Source organism: Sus scrofa, chromosome 11 (assembly GCF_000003025.6).
Source record: "Sus scrofa isolate TJ Tabasco breed Duroc chromosome 11, Sscrofa11.1, whole genome shotgun sequence".
In the NCBI taxonomy this organism is placed as follows: Eukaryota; Metazoa; Chordata; class Mammalia; order Artiodactyla; family Suidae; genus Sus; species Sus scrofa.
The window spans coordinates 13,542,022-13,564,241 of NC_010453.5; the positions used below are offsets into that span (position 1 = coordinate 13,542,022).

General features: G+C 37.9%; 1 protein-coding gene across 3 annotated transcripts in view; it reads left to right on the forward strand.

The window, feature by feature from the left end:
• UFM1 (ubiquitin fold modifier 1) overlaps positions 1-22,220 on the forward strand; it is a 262,633-nt gene that overhangs the window by 25,208 nt on the left and 215,205 nt on the right. For all 3 annotated transcript variants that reach the window (XR_002336499.1, XR_002336497.1, XM_021065265.1), the window contains exons 2-3: positions 16,230-16,527; positions 20,902-21,062. The gene's annotated coding sequence lies outside the window, so the exon portion shown is untranslated. The remainder of the gene's footprint in view (positions 1-16,229; positions 16,528-20,901; positions 21,063-22,220) is intronic.

Sequence of the window (22,220 nt, forward strand, 5' to 3'; positions counted from 1 at the left end):
TTGAATCTGAGTTGCTCTGCTCACTAGATAAGTGCTTTTTTGGCAATTTACTTAACGTTTGTGTGACTGGTTCTTCTTTGCAATTGTTTGCAAAATACATCTGCTGTAGCTGTCTCATTTTGTTCTTGAGAGAATTAAATGCTTTAATAGATGAATGAATCCTTGAATTAGTGTCTGGTACATAGAATAGCTTAAATAAATATTAACCATATGTACTGAATTTCTCTCTCATAATGATACAATCTATCATTCAGTTAGTCATTTTTTTCTTATCTCAAAAATCAATGTAAGGAGTTCCCTGGTGGCCTAGCCGTTAAGGCTCTAGTGTGGTTACTGCTATGACTTGGGAGGCTGTTACAGTTTGATTCCTGGCCTGGGAACTTCCACATGTTGCAGGCATGGCCAAAACAAACAACAATACAGATTACAGTTCAGTAGAGATCAAGGTAAATGAAGTAAAAAGAGTGTACTTAAAATATAGAGCTCTCTTCCAAAATGTGGTGAATGTGGTGCAGGGAGATATGCAAATTGATCCACTGGGATGAGGAAGAAAGCATTAGAATAGAAATTCTATTGAATAAGAAAATAAAGTTTCTATAGTATTTAATACATATCTTGAACACAGTGGATGCAAAAGGGGGTCAGACCTCAAGAAGATTGGACAGATTGGTGTGAACATTTAGGAAATTTAGAAATGACCAACATTAAAAGAATAAAGCAATCTACTAGAATGGACTGTATAGTCAGCACGTTTGATTTCTACAGCAGTTCTGCCATTTATTTACTTTGCAATTCTAGGCCAGTAGTACCCAAGGCAGTCCTGGGATTAAAAGCATCAGCATCACCTGGTAACTTGTTAGAAATGCAGATTCTGGAGCCCACCTCAGACCTACTGAATCAGAAATTCTGAAAGGAAAGCATTTTAGTTAGCCCCAAATGGTTTCTATAGCTATTCTAGTTTAGTTATGTGTTGATAAAAAGTCTTAATCAGAAATTGTCACCTTAAAGAATTTGCTTCAGCAATTCATAATTAGTATTTCTGCTCCATCTAAAGCATGTTATGAAATGTAAGGGGTGTGAATTAATTTCTATCCAACAATCACTGATTTCTGTCATCTAAATAGTTGTTTATGTATAAAAGATGGCTTGTAAGACTATTTGAGAGAAAATGTCCAAAATTTGAGAAATAAGATCTTAATATTATAAGGAATTATTTTAAAAATCATACTAAAATAATATAGTTTGACTTTTGAATTTTAACCCAAGTGTGGCTCATTTTCTCTGAGTTTTTTTTAATGTCTTATTATTATGCAGATGAGAAGTGTGTAAGAAGCATGGATGCAAATAATTTGATTGATTTCAGACAAATTATGTCCAAACAATATACACAGGCAGCTCTTACTTTGCATGATTATGTGAGACCAGAAAATGATTTTAGATGTTGACATTCTCCATGAGAAAATAGAAAGACTCAGCAAAAAAAAAATGGAAATTTTAGAACTGAAAAATGCAGTAGCTGAAATGATTACCACAATAAGGCTGGTTAACATCTATCACCATACTTAGTTACAGTTTTTTTTCTTGTGATGAGAACATTTAAGATCTATTCTCTTAGCAACTTTGAAATATACAAACAGTATGATTAACTATATCCACCATTCTGCACATTGCATCCCCATGACATTTATTTTACAGCTGGAAATTTGTATTTTTTGACCTTCCTCACCCATTTTTCCCCCTACCCCCACCCTGCCTCTGGCAACCAGCTATCTGTTCTCTGTATCTTAAGGGTTTGGATTTTTGTGTTGTGTTTTTAGAATCCACATTTAAGTGAGATCATAGGGTACTTGTCTTTCTCTGCCTGACTTAGTATAATGCCCTCGAGGGTCCATCTATGTTGCTGTAAATGACAAGATTTCTCTCTTTTTTCATGGCTGAATAATATTCCCTTATATATGTCTACCACGATTTCTTTATTTGTTCATCAGATGAAGAAAACTTTAGGTTGTTTCTGTGTCTTGGCTATTGTAAAAATGCTGCATTAAACCTGGGGGTGAAGATATCTTTTCTTATTAGTGTTTTCATTTCCTTCAGATAAATATCCACAAGTAGACTTGCTGGATCTTATGGTAGTTCTATTTTTAGTTTTTGGAGAATCTCCATACTATTTTCCATATTGGCTGCACCAATTTACATTCCCACCAACAGTGCATAAGTGTTCTTTTTTCTCTGCATCCTCTCTGATACTTATTATTATTTTTTTTGAACATAGCTTTTCTGAGAGGTGTGAGGTGATATTTCATTGTGGTTTTGATTCGCATCTCCTTGATGACTGATGATGTCATGTACCTGTTGCTATCTGTATGCCTTCTTCAGAAAAATGTCTATTCAGCTACTCTGCCCATTTTATAATTGGATTGCTTGAGGTTTTTTTGCTGTTGAGTTTCATGAGTTCTAGAAACATTTTGGATATCGACACACCAGATTTATACATTTTGTATATTGACATATCAGATTTAGGATATCTTTTCTCCCATTTTGTACCTTTACATGGTTTAGTTTAAATATGGGTCCTATAGATCAGAATGAATACATAAATTAACAGTGATTTTAATTTATGAAGCCTGGAGATAAAACTGTTTTAGGAGAAACAATAATGAGTGATTTGCTCCCTTCTTCTCATTTATTCCATTCTATCCCAAACCATCGGATCTGGTCTTTGTTGCTGAGCCTAGGTAACCTTCATGTGCCTTTATTCTGCTCTTTCTCAGACTCCAAAAGAACAAGTTAATAATGTAGCTGAGACCAAATCATCTGTTAGCAATTCATTGCAGGACTTCTAGTTCACATGACCTTAGATGGATCCCATCTCTCAGTGCAGAGATACTAATAGTTACACCTGTAAGCCAACCTCCCAGAACCTAGCCCCAAAATTCAATTAAATCAACATTTTGAGCTCTAGCTGTAACATTTAAGTTACTGCCCTACATCTGGTGCCCATCCAATAAGCTCAAACAAAAGGAAGTCACAGCTGACATTACTAGTATTGGATCAAGCAAATAGTCAATTACTTTCGAGAAAAAAAAAAAACCCTAAATTAAACAGTGAGGCTTTGAAATATCACAGATTAAGCATGGACAGCATCATTGAAAAAGAAAGTGCTCATTTCTGAGAAAAAAAAAACCAGTGATAAAGAAATGTAAACCAAAATTTAAAAAAATACACAGGCAATACACACAGAAATCGAGTACTTTTTTATAGAAGAAATGATAAAAAAATCTACATGATTTATACTTTAATCTAGAAAGAAAATTAACCTTTTTAAAGGTTATATGGACCACCGCGTATGTATTCATGGTCCTGTGTGTGGTCCTGGCTCCTGATATTGCTCATATTTTATGATCATCTGACACCTGGATCTGGCAGTACAGACTGAGGCAAGGAGTGGTTACACTCTGAGCATATCCGGAGTCAGCTAAGACTTCAGACGTTGTGAACAAGTCAAGTGCTCAACAACCTAGGGGAGCACTGCCATCAGATAAAGGATGATAAGCAGGAGGGAAGTCTAGAGGGCAGTGAGCTTCCAGAAATCCTGTGTTTGAGGAAAAAAATCCCATGTTAGAATTCCAACATGGAGAAGAACTCCCAGAGGAAGGACTAGGTGGGGAAAGGATTTGGGACGGTACCGTAGTGGAAGTGCGCTCCAGACTGCTGGTCCAGATGGAACCCCTCAACAAAGCACCCTGGTTCAGACGACTGTCGACTTAGAGACCAGACATAGCAGGCTTCTCCCTGTCTTTCAAAACTTTAGGCATCAGCTGGAAAGGTCACTCCACTAAAACAGACTTGACTAATTGTGAATTTGCTTTAATGATAATTTTTCTCGCACAAGGGAGGAGACATAAAAAGAGAATTTTTTTTTTAGGTTTATGATAGTCAAGTGGGGTGACTGTGCCATCTTGTTAGACACAGAAAGGGAGGAAAATGTTATATATATATATTATACACACACACACACGTATTACACATATATACACGTGACACATATACATATTAATATAGATGAGCTAAACCTCATTTTTTAAAATATAGCTATAAAAATTGGGTATTGCAAAATAGAATGGCTGGACTCTAATATGACTCAACAAGAATGTAAAAAGCATGAAAATCTGCAATCATAAAGCTCAAGAGAAGCATATTGTGTCGTCTGGGTTGCCTCTGCTGGTATAGAACCACCACACACACTGGGGTGAAAGTAACCCAGGGCCCAGCATTCTCACTACACTGAACCCAAGGCCCCATTTCACAGAAGCAGGCCGAGTGGAAGAGAAGAACCCTCAGTTCTTACCTGCACTAGCCAGGGCAGCAGGTAGCTGGGGACAGGATGAGAATGGCTCAAAGCTCTTCCTGGGAGCTGGGGGTGGAGGACGGACAGGGAGGCTGTGTTCTTGGCTCCAGCCATTCCCAGTGGACAGTCTCTGTTGCTCAACTAGGAATGGGTAGGGAGGGTGGGTCTTGGGTCAAATACCAAGACTCGTCTTTCTTACACCCTCTTCATAGGTTATCTTGAATAGAGGTTTCTTCATTTCCTGTCTTTCCTTAGGACAATTGCCAGAGACCTTAAATCTTGTTTTTACAATTATCTTTATCAGTTCACCAGGGAGCAAGTCCATGGAGTTCCTCACACTTTCACCACCCTCCGTCTTGCTGTCCATCCATCATCAGCGCATTGTTTTTTACAACTGGATGTGAATGCATGATTATCTCAAAATAAAATGTTTATTTTTTAAAAAGTCATGGAATAGTAACACAAATAGTTAGTTATGCGGGAGGATGATTCAATCCATGTCTCTATTTTTAAGCAAGGTTTAAGTAGACCAGTAAATGAAATTTCGTCCTGTGGAATCTCAGCGGAGATGGTCCTCTTTCCACTTCCACAATCCATGAATATACTGTCAACAGTAAGTTACTGCTGGAAATGTGGAGAGTTAGTGAGATGAAGTTTATCGATGAAAGGCTAAAGAAGATGTTGTTAACATCCAGCACTTAGTATTCCCATGAATTGCTTAAGTGAATCCTTAAATGACTCAAGGAATAGAATCAGTTGGGTCAGCCTTGATGGTACTGCATTCCCAGGCTCTCTTCTGTATCACATCCTACTCTGCCAAATCCCCAGCTCTACCGTCATTTACAACTCATTTAGAATGTCATGGGCAGGGTGTTGTGCCCAGGTAACTCAGAGACGTTCAGTAGTGACACTGCTGGTAAGGTGGTCTTGGTTTGTTTCACGAACTTGCCATACGAAACGAGAATGGTAGGAATGCTATTTTGTAGATTTTTATCCAGCGCTTCCGTGGGACCATGACAATCTGTTTTTCAGAGAAACTTATTTCATGGCTATTTTTTTCTGCCCTCTGGTCTGAAAGAGGAGGGCCCAGGAAGGTGAAGAAAATTGCAAAGAGGTAGATCAGACACTGAGTGCAGCCTGACAAGCCACCGGAACAAAGAAGGGGAGCCTAGAGATGAACAACATAGAAGAGCCTGGGACCTGCTGCCTGTGGCCTGATCATATTAAAGGGTCTGCTGCTATTCACTTGTCCTTCTGCTTTTTTTTTTTTTTTTTTTTGTCTTTTCAGCCAAGCCTAATTTGCCTTTTGAAGTAAAATATTAGCAAACTTAGACCATTGCACAGCACGTGTAAATGACATGGGGAGAAAACAAACAGAATCCAAAAGACTAAATCATTTCTGACCCAGAAGAGAAAGCTAGTTGCGAAGTGCAGACGACCAGTACTGAAAGATTTGATCCACCTTAAATCGCACAGTAACTGAGAGGCAAATCACGCAGGCGATGACTGAAGGATTCTTCAGAACGCTTGCTTTGTCTCTTTTTCAGAAATATGTACTGTGACTGCAGTAGTTCATAAATTAAATGACGTTCTGACTGCATGGACAACTAGCATAAACTAAAGAGATTTCCTGGTTTATCTTATTCATTTTGCGCAGAAAATCAGGTTGGAAAATGCGGCTAAAAACATATTTTTGTCCCAGGACTCAAATGAACTCTGCGGAATATTCACATCGAACAACAGAAATAATCCTCACATCTGATTTTGCTCTCCATGGACAAAGCATACAGGAATAGAAAGAGTTTCAGCCAGAACAGAGAAACTTATCTAGAAGGGTTTCATTAAAAACACTGCTGATTATAAAGTTGGCCATGTAGTGGGAAGTAAGAAAAACAATGAAAATTTTAATTTCTGCATGGGGAGTCCTCAGATTTATATTCTCAATCTACCAAACTATAGATTTATTTAAAACAGTGCTCACTCTTACAGCTGCTTTGGACTAATTAGAAATTAGAAGAGGGAGACTAGAAGGCTATTGGGGAGAGAGATTGAGAGGGATGGCCAATTGGCCAGACTCTCATCTCATGTAATATTTGACTTCAAATTCTAGTCATTCATTACATCTGTGCCCTCCCTGCCAGGTTCCAAATTTGCAAAGTCAGGGTCACTCTTACTCATTGCTGAATCCACAGTTTAAAAGCACTGCCTTGGGAGTTCCCTGGTGGCTTAACGGATAAGGATCTGGCATTGTCACTGCTGTGGCACGGGTTCAGTTCCTAGCCTGGGAACTTCTGTATGCCAGGGGTGTGGGCCAAAAAAATAAATAAAAATAAAAACACTGCCTACAACATATTAGCTATAATAAACAAATGAATACTATTCTAAGATACTGGCAATGAAAATATTGTTTGGGAGGTAAAGCCACAGACTGTCACCTCTCCCTGTTTTTCTAGCGTCGGCACATCAGGGAAAGACATGTTTGAGTCCAAATGGGGCAGAGTGCCAGCTTCTTAGCTTAGGGGCTGGGTTGTAAACCTGGTGTTACAGTCTTTAGAGTGACATAAACATTCTTCTGCTTCTGCAGCCGGGAGCATGGCAGACTTGGACTTTCTCACTTCCTGTTAAGATGCTATTGTTTCACCAATGAAATGTGAACAGAAGCGCCGTGCTACATTTACAAGGGCCTGTGCCCAATTCTTTATGTTTCCAGCCGTGGTCATTCCAGAAGCATGGATCAAATTGTAGCCTCCATCAGCCAAGGTCCCTGAGTGACCGGGAAACGGAATCTTTCGACCCCTCTGAACAAATACTTTGGAAAGTTATGACCTGCTTTCAACTCGACAACTGTAAACATACTTATTTTCCCTATTGTTTTTCAAAAATTAATCGGGAATGGGAAATCAGTTAAAACAGCAGAGAAAGGCCAGTGAGTGGCATGCTGGACACAGACACCTCAGTCCATCCACACAGTCTCTCCAGATTATCAGCCCGACTGCTTGTTTAGCAGTCTGGATGGCTGGTTAGACTGTCAAAAAGAACGGACTTTCTGGACTTAGATCCATTTTATGTCCAGTTCTACAACTTGTGCAGCTTGTCTCACATTTTCTCACCATGACCATCACAAACCTTATACTGCCATGGACTGGGGAAGTTTCTAGGGAATATTCTATAGCTGAGAAATATAAGAATACTTTCCAGATGAAACATTATGAGAATAAAAAATGCTTGCAATATAACAACATAAGATGTTCTTGTAAAATGAGGCGAGCTATAGGATTTATTAATTTTCTTATTCTTTATCCTTAGGATATTCTGCAAAGCAGAGAAACATAAATGAGTATGAATGAATTACAAATGAAAATATTTTTGAGTTTCCATTGTGGCTCAGCAGGCTAAGGACTCAACATAGCGTCCCTGAGGATGTAGGTTCGATCTCTGGCCTCACTCAGTGGGTTAAGAATCCAGCATTGCCATAAGCTGTGGTGTAGGTTGCAGAGATGGCTGGGATCTGGTATTGCTGTGGCTGTGGCAGAGGCTGGCAGCTGCAGCTCTGAATTGACCCCTACCTTGGTAACTTCCATATGCTGCAGGTGCGGCCCTTAAAATGAAAAAAAAAATCTATTTAAAGTATCTATAGTAATAAAATGATAATTTAAGGACTTGTGGGTCTTCAACATGAATAATCCAATTCTAAATACTTGATGGAATTGTGTGTTTTAGATAGGCATGGGAAAGTGATAAGGTTTCAGCTTTTGACTTCACATGCAGCTGATTTGGAAGAACTGCATCTGGACATATCGCATCCACTTTTTCCCTGGAATTCCCCTAAGCTGGATACCCAAGAACTCTAATATTCATATATGCAATAACAGTAATTAATTCACAGCAATACACATACACCGACTAACATATAATGTCAACGGTAATATCTCACATTTATTTTGAACTTTATACAACCGAAGTTCAACTCATTATGTCCTATAACAATCTGACAAGGTAGGAGCTACTATTTTTCTTTTTAATGAAAGGAACTGGGTGGGAAAGAGTGTCCTCAAAGATGCCCTTGCAGCACCGTACATTTTCTCTGTCACACTTTCTGTCACGCCTGCTGTGCCAGCTCCAGGTCATCTGCCCCACACACTAGAATAAAGAGATGCAGGGCCTAACATTTGGATGAAGACACCTGCATTGTAATTAGTGCTCTATCAGGTACCAATTATCCTTCTTCTAAAACGGAGGGAAAAAATCCATACAATAGGGTCTTCATAGGAATTGAATGAGATAATACCTGTTAACTGCTTAGCTTAGTGCCTTCCACATAGAAAATTCTCAATACATGGTATCAACTATTATATAGTCTTGCTTCTTGGCCATTAAAAATATTTAGGTTATGATAAAACCATGCCAATTGACCCATTAGAAACTACTGCTATGTAATTACAGCATACTTTGAGCTCATCTTCTGTATACTAGTTAAGCTATTTGCCAAAGAAATACTCCAAATGTTGTTCAAACTGAAACCTATGCTAGACCCACTCATGGTTTGCCACAAAAGTCCAAAAGCACGTAGCATAAATGTCTGTATCCACAACACAGAAAGGGAGTTTAAAAGAAGGCAGTGTGGGGTAGATACTAAGAGTTCAGCTTTTAGAGTCGAATTTCCCAGTTCTAATTCCAGATCTTCCCCTCTTTGTACCCCATTTTTCTCAGGCCTAAAATGAAGGTACGCATGATTTCTCCTAATACACTGGTTTTAAGGCTGAATGCCTTACTACATGAAAGTGGTTTTTTTTTAAAATTTATTTGTACCTTTATTTCTTCCAAATATATGTGTATACACAAAAGTACATATATAATATAAAAAATCATATAACGTATATATGTATATCAGATTCTTTTCTGTTATAGGTTATTCCAAGATATTGAGTATAGTGGAAAGCCTTTTGAACAGTGACACATAGAAAGCATTATATAAGTTTTTTAACTGAAATATAGTTGATTTACAATATTATATTAGTTTCTGTTGAGTAACGAGTTTTGTTGATAATAGTAAATCAAAGCTATTAGATATCAACAGTGAACTAATAGGCTACACGTCAGGATTCAAAGAAAAAAGATTATAATCCATATATACCATCCCTCAAAGAATTTAGAGTCTTTGGGGAGTTAAGAATGCTAACGCAATGAGAAGACCAGGCGGTAAGCAAAATAGAAAGTGTACAAAATATTGCAAGGAGGCAGCAGAGTGCACCAACCACTACAGGAGTTAGAATAGAGATGAATCTTCCTTCCATTTTATGGAGACAGAAGTGAAAGCTTAGACGAAGTGGTCATGCAGCTGCTGAGTGTTGGAGGAGACCCTTGAGCCTAAGCTTCTAACTTTGGACCCCAGTGTTCTCACTATATCCTTCTGTTTCTATTGTCCCTCCAGGACAGCTTTTCTTACTACAGATTTCTTACCTGAGGAGCCAGGAAAAAAAATGAAAGAGAATCTTCTCATCTTGCTACCAACGTAACCAACCTATGTATATTTGTTGCCATACAGTGTAGTTAATAGTTTACACTCCTGCATAAGGTCAGCTCCTCAGTTTGGGGAGTGGACTATTTTCTCAACTACCCAAGTATTTCCCTCCTGAAATTCTCCCCTTCTCCCCTGCACTATTGGTTTTAAATTGTTCCTGTTGTCATACTAACGTGCAGTAAATTACAACCCCTGCCCCCACCCCAGCTTCTGTCCTATTTTTCTACCTCATTTTATAGCCAAATTTCTTGGAGTGGTTCATGGTCACTGTCCCCACTTTCTCACCTCCCATTCTCTCTCGAGCCCATTACAATTAGACATTTTCCCTCTGTTTCAATGCAACTGCTTCTTAAGGTCATTTTCGACCTCTCTATGACCCAATCCCATAGTTGTTTCTCACCTTTCATCTCATGAAAGAGTTGGAGAAATGGGTAAATAAATGAAGGGTTGGGAGCCCTAGATGCTCCCAGAGGAACTGTTCATCTTAGAAGCCTGAGCTTCTGAAACTTGAGGACCAAGAATCCCATGGGGATGTAGTCTTGGTACCTCCTAGAAGGGGAAGTTAGAAAAGGTCCTCTGGGATTCAAGGCTGGGGTTCAGACAGGACTCCGCTGACAGGACATGGGTCAGTGTGGTGTAAGGATGGAAGGTCGGACTTGGTCAGCTGAGTGAGTTTCAAGGGAAAGACAGTGCTCTTATCTCTGGAACATAGGAGCCATTCAGAATTTATCCTTTAACCATTGTGGTCTAATGGTTATAAGCTTCCTCTCACCTCAGCCTCCTGGAATGTTCCTACAATCCTAAAAGTAACAACAACGACAAAATAACCCAGGGAAAATGGAAGCAAACAATGTTCTATGATTTGTATCATTTACCCCACAGGAAAGACTTAGGCCAACTGCTGATTGTATCATTTTAGTGATCTCAGAAGTGTAGAAGCTAAAGACTAGAAATGATGGGAGGTCCTCCTAGGTACCGGTCCTCTGTCAGTAGTGAGCAGGTGTCATTCAATATCCACCAGCAGAGAAAGACAAAAGAGAGAAAAAAAACCCTAAAAGTCTAATAAATCACGTTTTCTTTTCTAATATGCATGACATGTTGACTCCTGGTGAGACTGCATGTAATATAATTTAATATTCTCTTGATGGTTCAGTTATCGTTATTATCAACTATTTTACTTATTATAGTATAATGCCCAAAAGCTCTCAGAATCTGGCTAAAATTATTTTATTTTATCCCAAATAAGCTGTTTCCAAAGGTGTCGCTGTATTGTGAGAGTATAAGATAAGCAAAATCACAGAAATATGAAATGTATTTTAGAAAGATTTTAATAAAAATGAATATAATTTTACAACAGGCAATAGAAGGGCTTAAAGAATTATGCCTTGGTTATCTGCAAAATATTCTTGGGATTAAGACTTCATTGCTAGTAGTAGAGAGAGCTGACGGCTTGCTCTTGTCTGAGCATTTGAATGCATAAATGAATGCAGAAAAAACCTGAGAACGTTGTATTGGCTTATCAGCATGTATTGTGATCTCTCTTTGACCAGAGCCCATCCGGCTTTATCATCTTCCAGTAGTTAGAACATTATTGCACAGTTTCTACCAATAGATAGCTATTATTTTGATGCAGTTCTAATTGCAGCTTTTGCCATTAGAAGCTATGTAGGCTAAGAATACTGTCAACAAAAGTGTTAATCAGATGATTATGGTAACCACTGTATTTAAGATTTTTAAAGCTGTTCTGCAGCTTAACAAACATGTGTCTGGCATGATCTTTCTTTGCCAGCAGCAATTTGTATTCACCAAAGGGCAGTAAACACTGTGAAAGGAGGAACTTCCTATATCGTTCTGCCTTCACTTTTGCTACAGCCGTGCTTTGTTTAAAGCTTATATATTTATGCAGCTGCTCCATGGAATCTTTCCCCTCTGTACCTGATGGGAAATATTGGTACTTTTAAGTTCAGGAAGATGCCCTACTTACCTTTTCAACATTTCAGAAGCATGCCCTGAGAGCAACAGCCTGTCTATCTTTGCTGATGTCATTTCCTAATCTAGTATTCATATAAATTTTGCAAGCACAGTATCGCACTTCTACTTTTCTGGGGTAGTCTTCTTCACTATCAACAATTTGTTTGATTGTATATTACTTTGATTCTTCACATGTTTGTAATTTATCAAGCAGTGATTTCCTGTAATTATGGGACAGTGTATTTTTATCACCTGACATTGTAGAATATTTCTAGGAATCGGCCTGATCCCCTTTCTTAATATGCCCTCAGAAATAAAAACTTGGACAAAATAGTACTGGGTCAAAAAGGCTAAACTGTCTGGTACATTGTAAACTTGGGAGGAATAGAAATTAACTTGCAATCCATCTTTAGATGTAAATTAGGGACTTTAAAATAAACGAACAAAATGAAAGAAATAATTTAGTCTTATGCTATATGTTAAAGCAGTGGTTTAGTTAAGAAACTAACGGCAGGAGAAATATTACATCTGTGAAAATATGAGTCTATAGTTCTGTTTATTTGCAATTACAAAATGGGCTATTTTGAAGTCCCCCCTTTTTTTTTTTTTTTGCCTTGTGCAAAATTAACAGCCATTCACTGGACAATCAAGTGAAGAAATCTGTAGTACACCCACCTCAACATTTATGATGGCAAAATAAATGACCCACCTCCAGGCCTGGTTGTTAGATTAAAAAAATCATATATTAAGGTGAAATCTTACTGGGAAGTCTGACTAGTGCCTAGGAGCTAGATTTTATCTAACTATTTCAATGTACATCACAAATATTAAATACATTTTCTTTGAATCCACATACACTATGAATTAAGAAAGCTCTCCATACAGCCAAAAAGTCAACCCTGGGAAGGATGCCAAATCCTAGAAGAAATCACAGGGTAAAAATGGAAATCAAAGAGCAGACCTAAAAGGATGTCGTGTACAGTGTCTTGCCTTGTTTTATCTTCACAGAAACTCATGTCAGCTTCGACCAGGAGACATAGCCCAGGCCCGAGGCCTTGTGCTTGACACTTGGCTTCAGAGCCAGTAAATACGAAGGTCTTCCAACTTCCCTCGGTTTGCCTGGCTTTAAATATCTCCACTGTCCTACTATAAAAAGCCATAAAAACAATTGTAAGGACAAAGAACACATCACACAAAGGCATCTTGAATCCCTCCTCTAGGCTCCAGCCCCAGGGCGTCAAAAGTCTAAAGAGCTCTCTGTGATGCAAATGAACCCTGCAGGATTGACTTCTAGCTACTGTGAGATCCTGAAGGGTTTGGAGACCCATCAGAGTAGTAACTTTTGTAAAGTGCATCTTATGCACCTCCTTTGGAAGTACAATTTCATATAGGACTCCCTCACAGAAACCAGACAAAACGGATATTCCACGGTAGAATCCCAGCTGTCAGGCTTTGAACACCTTGGAGGAAGTGCTGGGCTCCCTAAACCATGTAAAAACCATCAGGAATTCAACGGAGGAGACATGCTGTAGTGATTAGCAGCAGGCACCCAGGAGCCAGGTTGTCTGGTCTGGAATCTGAGCTCTGCCTTTTTCTAACTGTGTGAGGCCTCTTAGGTCACTGAACTTCTCCATGTCTTGGTTTCCCTCATCTGTAATTTCGGTTCTGAGAATTTTTTTCCCATTTTTTTAAAGCGTTATGGAAGTATAGTTGATTTATAATGTTGCGATCATTACTGCTGTATGACAAAAGTGATTTAGTTATCTACGTACATACATCCATTCTTTTTCAGATTCTTTTCCCATGTAGATCATCACGGAATATTGGGTGGAGTTCTCTGTGCTATAGAGCAGGTCCCTGCTGGCCAGTCATTCCATATACCTCGGTGTGCATATGCCATGTGTTAATATTTGTAAAGTGTTTAGAGTAGTCATATACTAGTGTTTGTCTAAAAAAGAAAAAAGAAAAAGCCCTTTTTAACTTATTTATTTTAATGTTCTTTGTTGTTTTTCGTGTGTGTGGGTTTTTTTGGGTTTTTTTTTTTCTTCCTTTGTTTTTCTTTTTACAGCCATACCTATGGCACATGGAAGTTTCTGGGCTAGAGGTTGAATGGGAGCTGCAGCTGCAGACCTCCACCACAGCCACAGCAATGCCCAATCTGAGGGGCATCTGTGACCTCTGCTGCAGCTTGTGCAATGCTGGATCCCTAACCCACTGAGCGAGGCCAGGGAGCAAACCCACATCCTCACAGACACTATGTCAGGTTCTTAACCCACTGAGCCATGATGGGAACTCTAGTGTTCTTTGAAATGAAAAGTAAGAACTCGTAGTATTATAGGAAAATGTTTTATTGCCTAAGATATTTTACTTCTTAGCCAGATTACTATTCCCAAATCTGCTCTCCATTGATTGGTCTTATTCTAGAGACATCAACCACCACTGTGGTTCCAGACCTGGACTTGTGTATTTTCTGTGTATTCCTGTGTGATCTCGGATGGATAGGCCATAGTCCATTCATTGTTGAAGATTAGTGAGAATTTTGAAAAACCTTTAAAAATATATTTCTGGAATCACTTCCTTAATCTCCTCTTCTCTGACTTTCAGTACATATTAACACCTAGACTTATATAGTGTTATTAATATCTCTCTTTAAAAAAAAATCCCAAGGCATTTTCAATGGCCTTCAGCCATCTCTGTTCAATCCTCACTCGGCCTGAAGTAGAGGTCAGCCAACCAATTGTCCTCTGTCAACCAGGCTGTGTTTTCAACTTCTATATCTGGAGTTTGAATAAAACCACCATTTTTTTTAATAAAAAAATTTGCCAAGTAATCAGAATACCAGTTTTCTTTGGTTTTCTGTGTTTTGTTTTCTTCTGGTGATAACTTGTGAGCCATTTATTTAGGCCCTGTATTACAACAGCCGGGCGTGACAGGAGTGGTGAGGGATGGCCATGCCCATCGCAGACACATCTACTTGTCATTACTAATTATCTGCTGCACGCTGGACATTTCTCTCATTCCTAGCTGGCAGCTTTGGCTACCTGGCGCCTGTCATTCTGGCTTACGATGTAGATTTTTAATTTTGACAAATAGACAGCCGATGGTAGGGTGTAGCATTTCTGACATGGGAGAGAGAAATAGGGTATGTAATAGCATTTATTTCTGGAGGGAAATTACAAGAATTTGCATTGAATTGGAGAAAATGACTGCAAAACAGGGAACGCACACTGTGCGACCAAGAGCAAAAAGCACATTCTGTCCCTGTTCTTTCATTACCCACTGAGTTCAAATGGAACACAGCTCTTTCTCTAGAGCCACCTCCATGATTAGGGCTCTAAAGGATGGTGGCACAGTAAAATAAAAAGCTGATTGGGAAAATTACTAGTTGATAGAATGCATATTTGACGTTTTACTGCCAATACTGGGATTTACATAATATCCTCGTTACCTGTGACTATATCTGCATGTGCCTAGTTAGAAAAGGTCATTTAATTTCTGAGGCTCCTCAAGAAAAAAAAAAAAATGGCTAAAAGAATAAGGTGGATTAATTGCTAAAATAATGCCAATAGCTATTAAAAACTGAATGCTTTCAGTTGCTTTCATATTGCATTTTTGGCTCAAAGCAAATATTTCCTTTTTTATTCTGCCTAAAAGTATATTTCATGTTGGAAAGATGCAAATGAATGGGAAAACAAAATACTACAGAAAGAAACTAGTTTTTAAATTCTTATTTATGATAAAATAGTTATTTTTTCTGATTACAAAATGATATATGTTTGTTGTAGAATACATGGAAAAAAGAAAAGTAATCATAAATAAAAATAAGCAGAATCTACTGCTGACATTTTAAGCAGATTCTGTGTGTGTATGTGTGTTGGGAGATATAAGAATTAATATTTCTATACCCTTTCTTTTTACTTAAATTTTACCATAAAACTTTCCCATAGAATATATATGTTACATATATTATATTAATATTTATTACATTTATGGACACACTATGATTTATTTATTTAAACTTTTTTTGGCAGTTATGGGCATTTACATTGAAAAAATTTTAAAGTATTATGATGCGTATTGATGCCCAGATATCTTAGACACCAGTTAGTTCTCTAAGATAAATTTCCAGAAGTGTCAATGAACTATCAAAGTAAATGAGCATTTATAAGTCTCTCAATAACTTGACACCATTTTCCAGAGAGCGGATCAATTTATACCAACACCGATCATGTATGCCAGAAATTTCACCATCTCAGCCAACAATCATTATTAAATATATATGTATTTATATTTATGGAAAATATATATTTGGCAATTTGAATGAACAAAACCCCAATATCATCCTGTTTTAATTGGCATTTGACTCATATCTTTATATCTTGGGTTTAGGTAACATGAAGAATGGAACAATCACAGACAGCCTTGCAGAGACTCCCATGGAAGATGTAATCACTACTGACCAGGACATAAGGCTGCTGAACCAGAAGTGGACTTGACATACAGCAGTGACGCTGCCTGGCTTTGAGGGTGACAGAACTCACCTGAATGTGCTTCCATTCACACAAGAGTTCCATTCTGAGAACTTGTGCAGTGGTTGTATGTTTCTTAATCAAGTCGCATTTCAGGCATCTCAAAATAGCGCTCAAAGTAAATGAACTTAGAAGTGAATCCTTTAAAAGTATTTCAGGTAGGTCCAAGACATAAAAGTCACATTATACATAAATCATCTGATGTGAGCCTTACAAAGACGCAATGATCAACCCTTTGAGGATGGCATTTTTACAAGTTTCATTGTGCAATGACGAAGCCGAGGTTTATGATAGGGGATGGGGAGAGGAAAAGGAAATTGATCTACAGGTAAGTGGCATGCCCATATCACACAGCTACTGGATTCTGGCTAATGGGTTCTCTCTCTCATAAATATGTATGTATATACATATATGTATAATACTCATACACACATATTCCCATAAGTGTACACACACACCATACATACATATATAATGCATATACATACACATATATATTCATTAAATATGTGTACAAACATATGTATATATTTGAATTATTTACTCTGTTCAAGTATGCATGGTGTGTGTTAGTGTCTTATGTCTGTATGAGCATATATTTTATAAAGAACAGTATTGTAGAGCTTCAGAAATGTTCTGGCAGCAACAAAAGACTAGATATGATAAAGAAGATTCCCTGATTTTTGATTCTGTCTCATTTTTTTAAGTTATCCGTGACTCATCTTCAAGATGAACTTTCCTGCCCTTCATTAATTGCAGTAGAAATACATGCAGATCAGAGAAAGTTTGTCCTGGTGTCCCCTTGCTGTGGAAGTTATGCCAAGCGCATATCTATGCTGAGCGTCTGTGCAGTTCAGTCATCGTCAGCAGATCCAGACAATTCTATTTGCATAATGAACTCTCCTAGCTGTCTTTAGAGGCTCTGCCAGCAAAGATTAGAGAATAACCACCTAAGGATTATTGCTATGTCTCCTTCAATGAGCTCTCTCAGATGCTGTCCGCTCTGGGCTGAATTGCTGACCCTTAATTTGAGATCTAAATGAGTGTGAGCGGTTTTCTACAAGATCTTAAAGTGTGGTGAACTTTGGTTATGTCATTAACACCAGAAAGTCAAACTAGGCTAAGTGGGTAAAAATGGGGTCTCCTCATTAACTACAGGTGAAAGAGGCAAGAAACTGAATTGTGATGTTCAGTAAATATTTGAGCATGCAATATAAAAAAAAAAAAAATTGGCCAGATCGTTTTAGAAAGGAAAATGTTCCAGAGACTGACTGAAAAAAATCCCCTATTCATTGCTATTAGAACCACCTTCACCACGTAAACTCCTGATTGCAAAGGTCATTTGAGTAAGATAGAGACTGAGACATATTTAAAGGTAAATAAAATCCATTGTCTAAAATAAAATTTAAAGTAATGTGTGTATATAAATAAATGCAAACATAGCTACAAAGTGAAAAGTCAAAACTTCATGAGAGAAAACTTCTTAGCCTGTTTCTATTTTAGTACTTCCAACTGCAAACTCAGTAACTCTAAGTAATATACATGAACCATTAATTCCCGACTTAGAACTCCTTAACTATATTTATTTATTCTCTACTATGAAAAATACTTTACTCACACTATCCCCTGCAGCCATCCCTCCTCCAAATGTTTTTTTTTTTAAATATACATGGTTGTTTTAGTCTGTTATTGTCTATAAATTTAAAAATAACCTTAACTTTTTTTTTTATTGGTTTGGGAACTTTAGATAGTATCTCAATATCCTCCTGTATAAGAAGAAACAATGTCCATCAACTTCCACCTACCTCTTCTTTCCACCTACACTATCACTCAGCTTCTCTCAGCTGGACCTCTAATGTATCCAAAATGTCTAACATTTATATTGAAAAATATTTTCATGCTTTGTCTATAGTAGTGGTTCAAAATCCAGAAGCAATTTTGCCACCTCCCTGTGAAGGGATATTTAACAACGATGGGAAACATTTAATATTGTCACAACTGGAGTGTTAAGAGATGCTGCTAAACCTCTTAACAATGACCAGGACCAGCTCCTATAGCAAAGAATTTATTGGTCCCCGGGTTGACAGGGTTGAGCTTAAGAAACCATGGGCTTTCTAGAGTTATTCCAGAAAGATGAAATCCACAAGGGATAATTTTAAAAATATTATGCAGTGGAATTCATTGAAGAGCCATGTAGTAGGTTCTGTGTTGTTCAAAGGAGAATCTTGAGAGAACCAAGGCTGAATGACATTCATTTTCTTAAACTTCATCACTCAATAGGAATCATGCCATATTGCTTCCTACTTGGATCAAGATTTTTAGTACATTTTGTTACTACTGGAATTTCTAGTTTCTTATTTTAATCTCACTGAAGAAAGAAATCCATGCTTTTCTCTCACATAACTAGGATTATGCAGCTTTTGATAAAAGGTCAGTATTAGACAGACTGCTTTTTATGACTTTTACACAGCTGTCTTTCAGGAAATTTCTCTCTCTCTCTCATGCCCCTCCCCAATCTTTCTTAGATTTGACATCTTCATATCTTAGACTCCTTTTTAATTTTAATGATATGTATCCTCATGTAATTATATCTGGAAAGATGTAGGGGAGATGGAAAAGTAGGAATCCCTTCATACTTGATAGTTTAGCAAGCTATAGAATCCCACTTTCAAAACCATTTCTTTGAAAACTTCTGGAATATTAGTCTATTGTCATCAAGTGTCTAGTGGTCCTGACAAGAAGCTTTGTGTCAACTGCATTCTAATTCCTTCAGGGATATTCCCCCTTCAAAACTTTTGGAGATTCTCTTAAGTCTCAATTATACTTGTTAGGTTACTGTTGGCTACAGCTAAAAAAAAATGCAAGATAAAGTGAAACTAGAGAGGTATTTATATTTTTCACACAAAACAAAACAAAACATGAAGATAGCACCTTGAGAATTCTCAGCTAGTTTTTCTGAGCTCCTCTAGGCTATATTTATTATTATTTTTTACTTGAAGAATAGTTGATTTACAATATTCTGTTAGCTTCAGGTGCCCCTTTCTATCACTGGCCATAACTGGCAAACATCTGCACTCAGTCACAGATCAAATAGACATATATGGCTTATCTCCTGCGGTTGCAGAATATTAATCTTCTCTTATGATACTGCCTATCACTAGGTATCTGAACAAACTCAGATTCCTCTGAGTAAAAAGGAGCAGACTATCTAGCAGGTAAACGACAAGGTCTGCTACAAAGTATTTTGGAATTTCATCACTAATATCATGTTTGGGCTATTTTTCATTATTCTTCCTTGATATGCAACAGTTCTTTTCAACCTAAAGAGTTATATTTTTATTACCTTTGGGAATTTTTTCCTTACAATTAGTTGCCCCATAATTTATTTCTCCTCTTTTCAGAAACTACTAATAGAGAGATGCTGGCCTTCTTGGACTGATTCTCCTTGGCTTTTATTTTTTTCTCAAAATATTTTTATGTCTCTTGTGAACAAAGTTCTGAAAAAGTTCTAACCTTTCTTATTTTCCTATAGTATGGAATTATGGTGACTAATTTCAATTCCACAAGGTCCCTACATTTTTCTTTTTTCAGTGTAAGTTGTTCTTATGTTAGTGAACAATCTTGAATCTATCATAAAATAGTAATTAGGATTTTTTATTTTCTTCTGAAATTATCTTTGTTTGCACATGTCTTGATTGACTAACTCTTCATCACACTCATTCATGCCAAGGATTTTTCTCACATTTTTGGTAACCTTGAAAATTGATTCCATGGGTAGTTTCCCCTCTCTAACTTCCCCACTCCAAGGATTCCTGGCCTCTGATGTGCATGAGAACCTATACCACAAACTCTGAGTGTGCAAGCAGGAAAGAATACCCAATCAACAGTGCCCCCATACCACCACCAGTGCTACAAGTTGGGAGATGCTATTATGGGACACCTAAATCCATTTGGAAAATATTATCTTTGATAAATAAGGACAGTCATTTATAAATGTAAACTCTTTGAACTTAAGCAAAATAAAATATTCATTTGATTCGATCTGAGCCATTTTTTTCTTTCTTTTTAAATTTTTATGGCTGCACCAACAGGCATGTGGAAGTTCCCTGTCAGCTGTGGCAACGCCAGATCCTTTAACCCACTGTACCAGGCTGGAGATTGAACCTATGCCTCTGCAGTGACCTAAGCTGCTACAGTCAGATTCTTAACCCACTGTGCCACAGCAGGAACTTCCATTTCTGATGAGTTTTATCTTTGGTCTCCTGACAGCTCCTTGGGAAAATTCATACAATACCTACAGAGGAGTCAGTTTAAATAAATAGTCCTCAAATTTTTGATTGCATACTTCAATAGGAAAGAATTCTCAGGACCTCCCTGTCTTTGAATATGTATTTTTACTTATGAAGTTCATGTATGTAATACTGCTCTAAAACCATGTAATAAAAAAGCACAACACGATGAAGTAATAAATATACATTGTAATTAACTCTCGTATATGCCAAATAATTATTTCTTGTATGTATATTCCATAGGGAAAAAGGAAGAAACATTTTCAGGACCCAAAATATGGTGAGGTACGTGAACATCTGCATGTGGTTGCTCTGCCATTGTTGAGCATCAGGTTGTGTCCAGCACCATCTTCAATGCCTTGAACCACTGAAGAGCATGAGAACTGGACACCCTGCAGGTAGAGGTAATCTCTTAAAATCTATTTTCTCCTTTGATTAAGGTGGTACTATTTGAATCAATAATGACATCAGAAGTTAAAGATAGCATGGTGACAATTAACAGTGCTTGATTTTCAGGTCATGGGATCATAGCAATGAGAATATTTGTATAGCAGATAGGGTCGAGTCTAGGCTTCTTGCAGTGAGAGGTAACTGGCTATAGGTCTCTCTCCATCACTGGCTCTTCAGGCTGCCTGGAGGCTGCAGTGCTAGGAACTGGCTTCTGTTCTACTAGGGGAGACAACTCCACCTAGGGCCATCGATGGCTGCCATGAGGAAGCGATATCTGTGCTGCTTTTTAAGAGGTGAGTCAAAAAATCATTTTTAAAACTTAGGACATCTTTCATATGTTAGGCAACAATAGCATTTCTAGACATGATTGTTTTTGTGTCTTTGTCATCCCTCTCTTTAGACTAGATGTAATCTCGTAGTGTGTGAGTTATATAGCATTCCTGATTCTCTGTCTTCCTCATCTGTCCTCCCCATTACTGTCAGATTTGTTCTTAAGCATTACTTTCATCAAGTCTCTTTATATCTCGGTTCATTGAATTCAAACATTTTACTCTGGCTTTTACTCTATACGACATGGTTCTTCATCTCCACATGAAACTTTGGTTCTCAAACCTCTCATGCATTCGTACACTTATCCATTCCTTCATCTGTGCATCTACACATGTATTGAACTCATTAGGGATTTATAAATTAATAAGACATGCCATCTATGGACTAGCAGTCAGGTATAGAAAAATAGATATGGAGACAGATTATCCTAGACGGGGTGAGGAAAGGTCTATTAGAGTTCTGAATAAAGTGAAGCAGGAAGAGGGAGTTCCCATTGTGGCTCAGCAGTAACAAACCCAACTAGTATCCGTGAGGATGAGGGTTTGATCCCTGGCTTCACTCAGTGGGTTAAGGCTCTGGCATTGCTGTGAGCTGTGGTGTGGGTCAAAGATGCAGCTTGGATCTGGCATTACTGTGGCTATGGCGCAGGCTGGCAGCTGTGGCTCAGATTCAACCCCTAGCCTGGGGACCTCTATATGCTACAGGTGTGGCCCTAAAAAGCAGGAAAAATAAAAAGTGCCACAGGAAGAGATTATTGTTTCCTGGCCATTACTCTTGTAAAT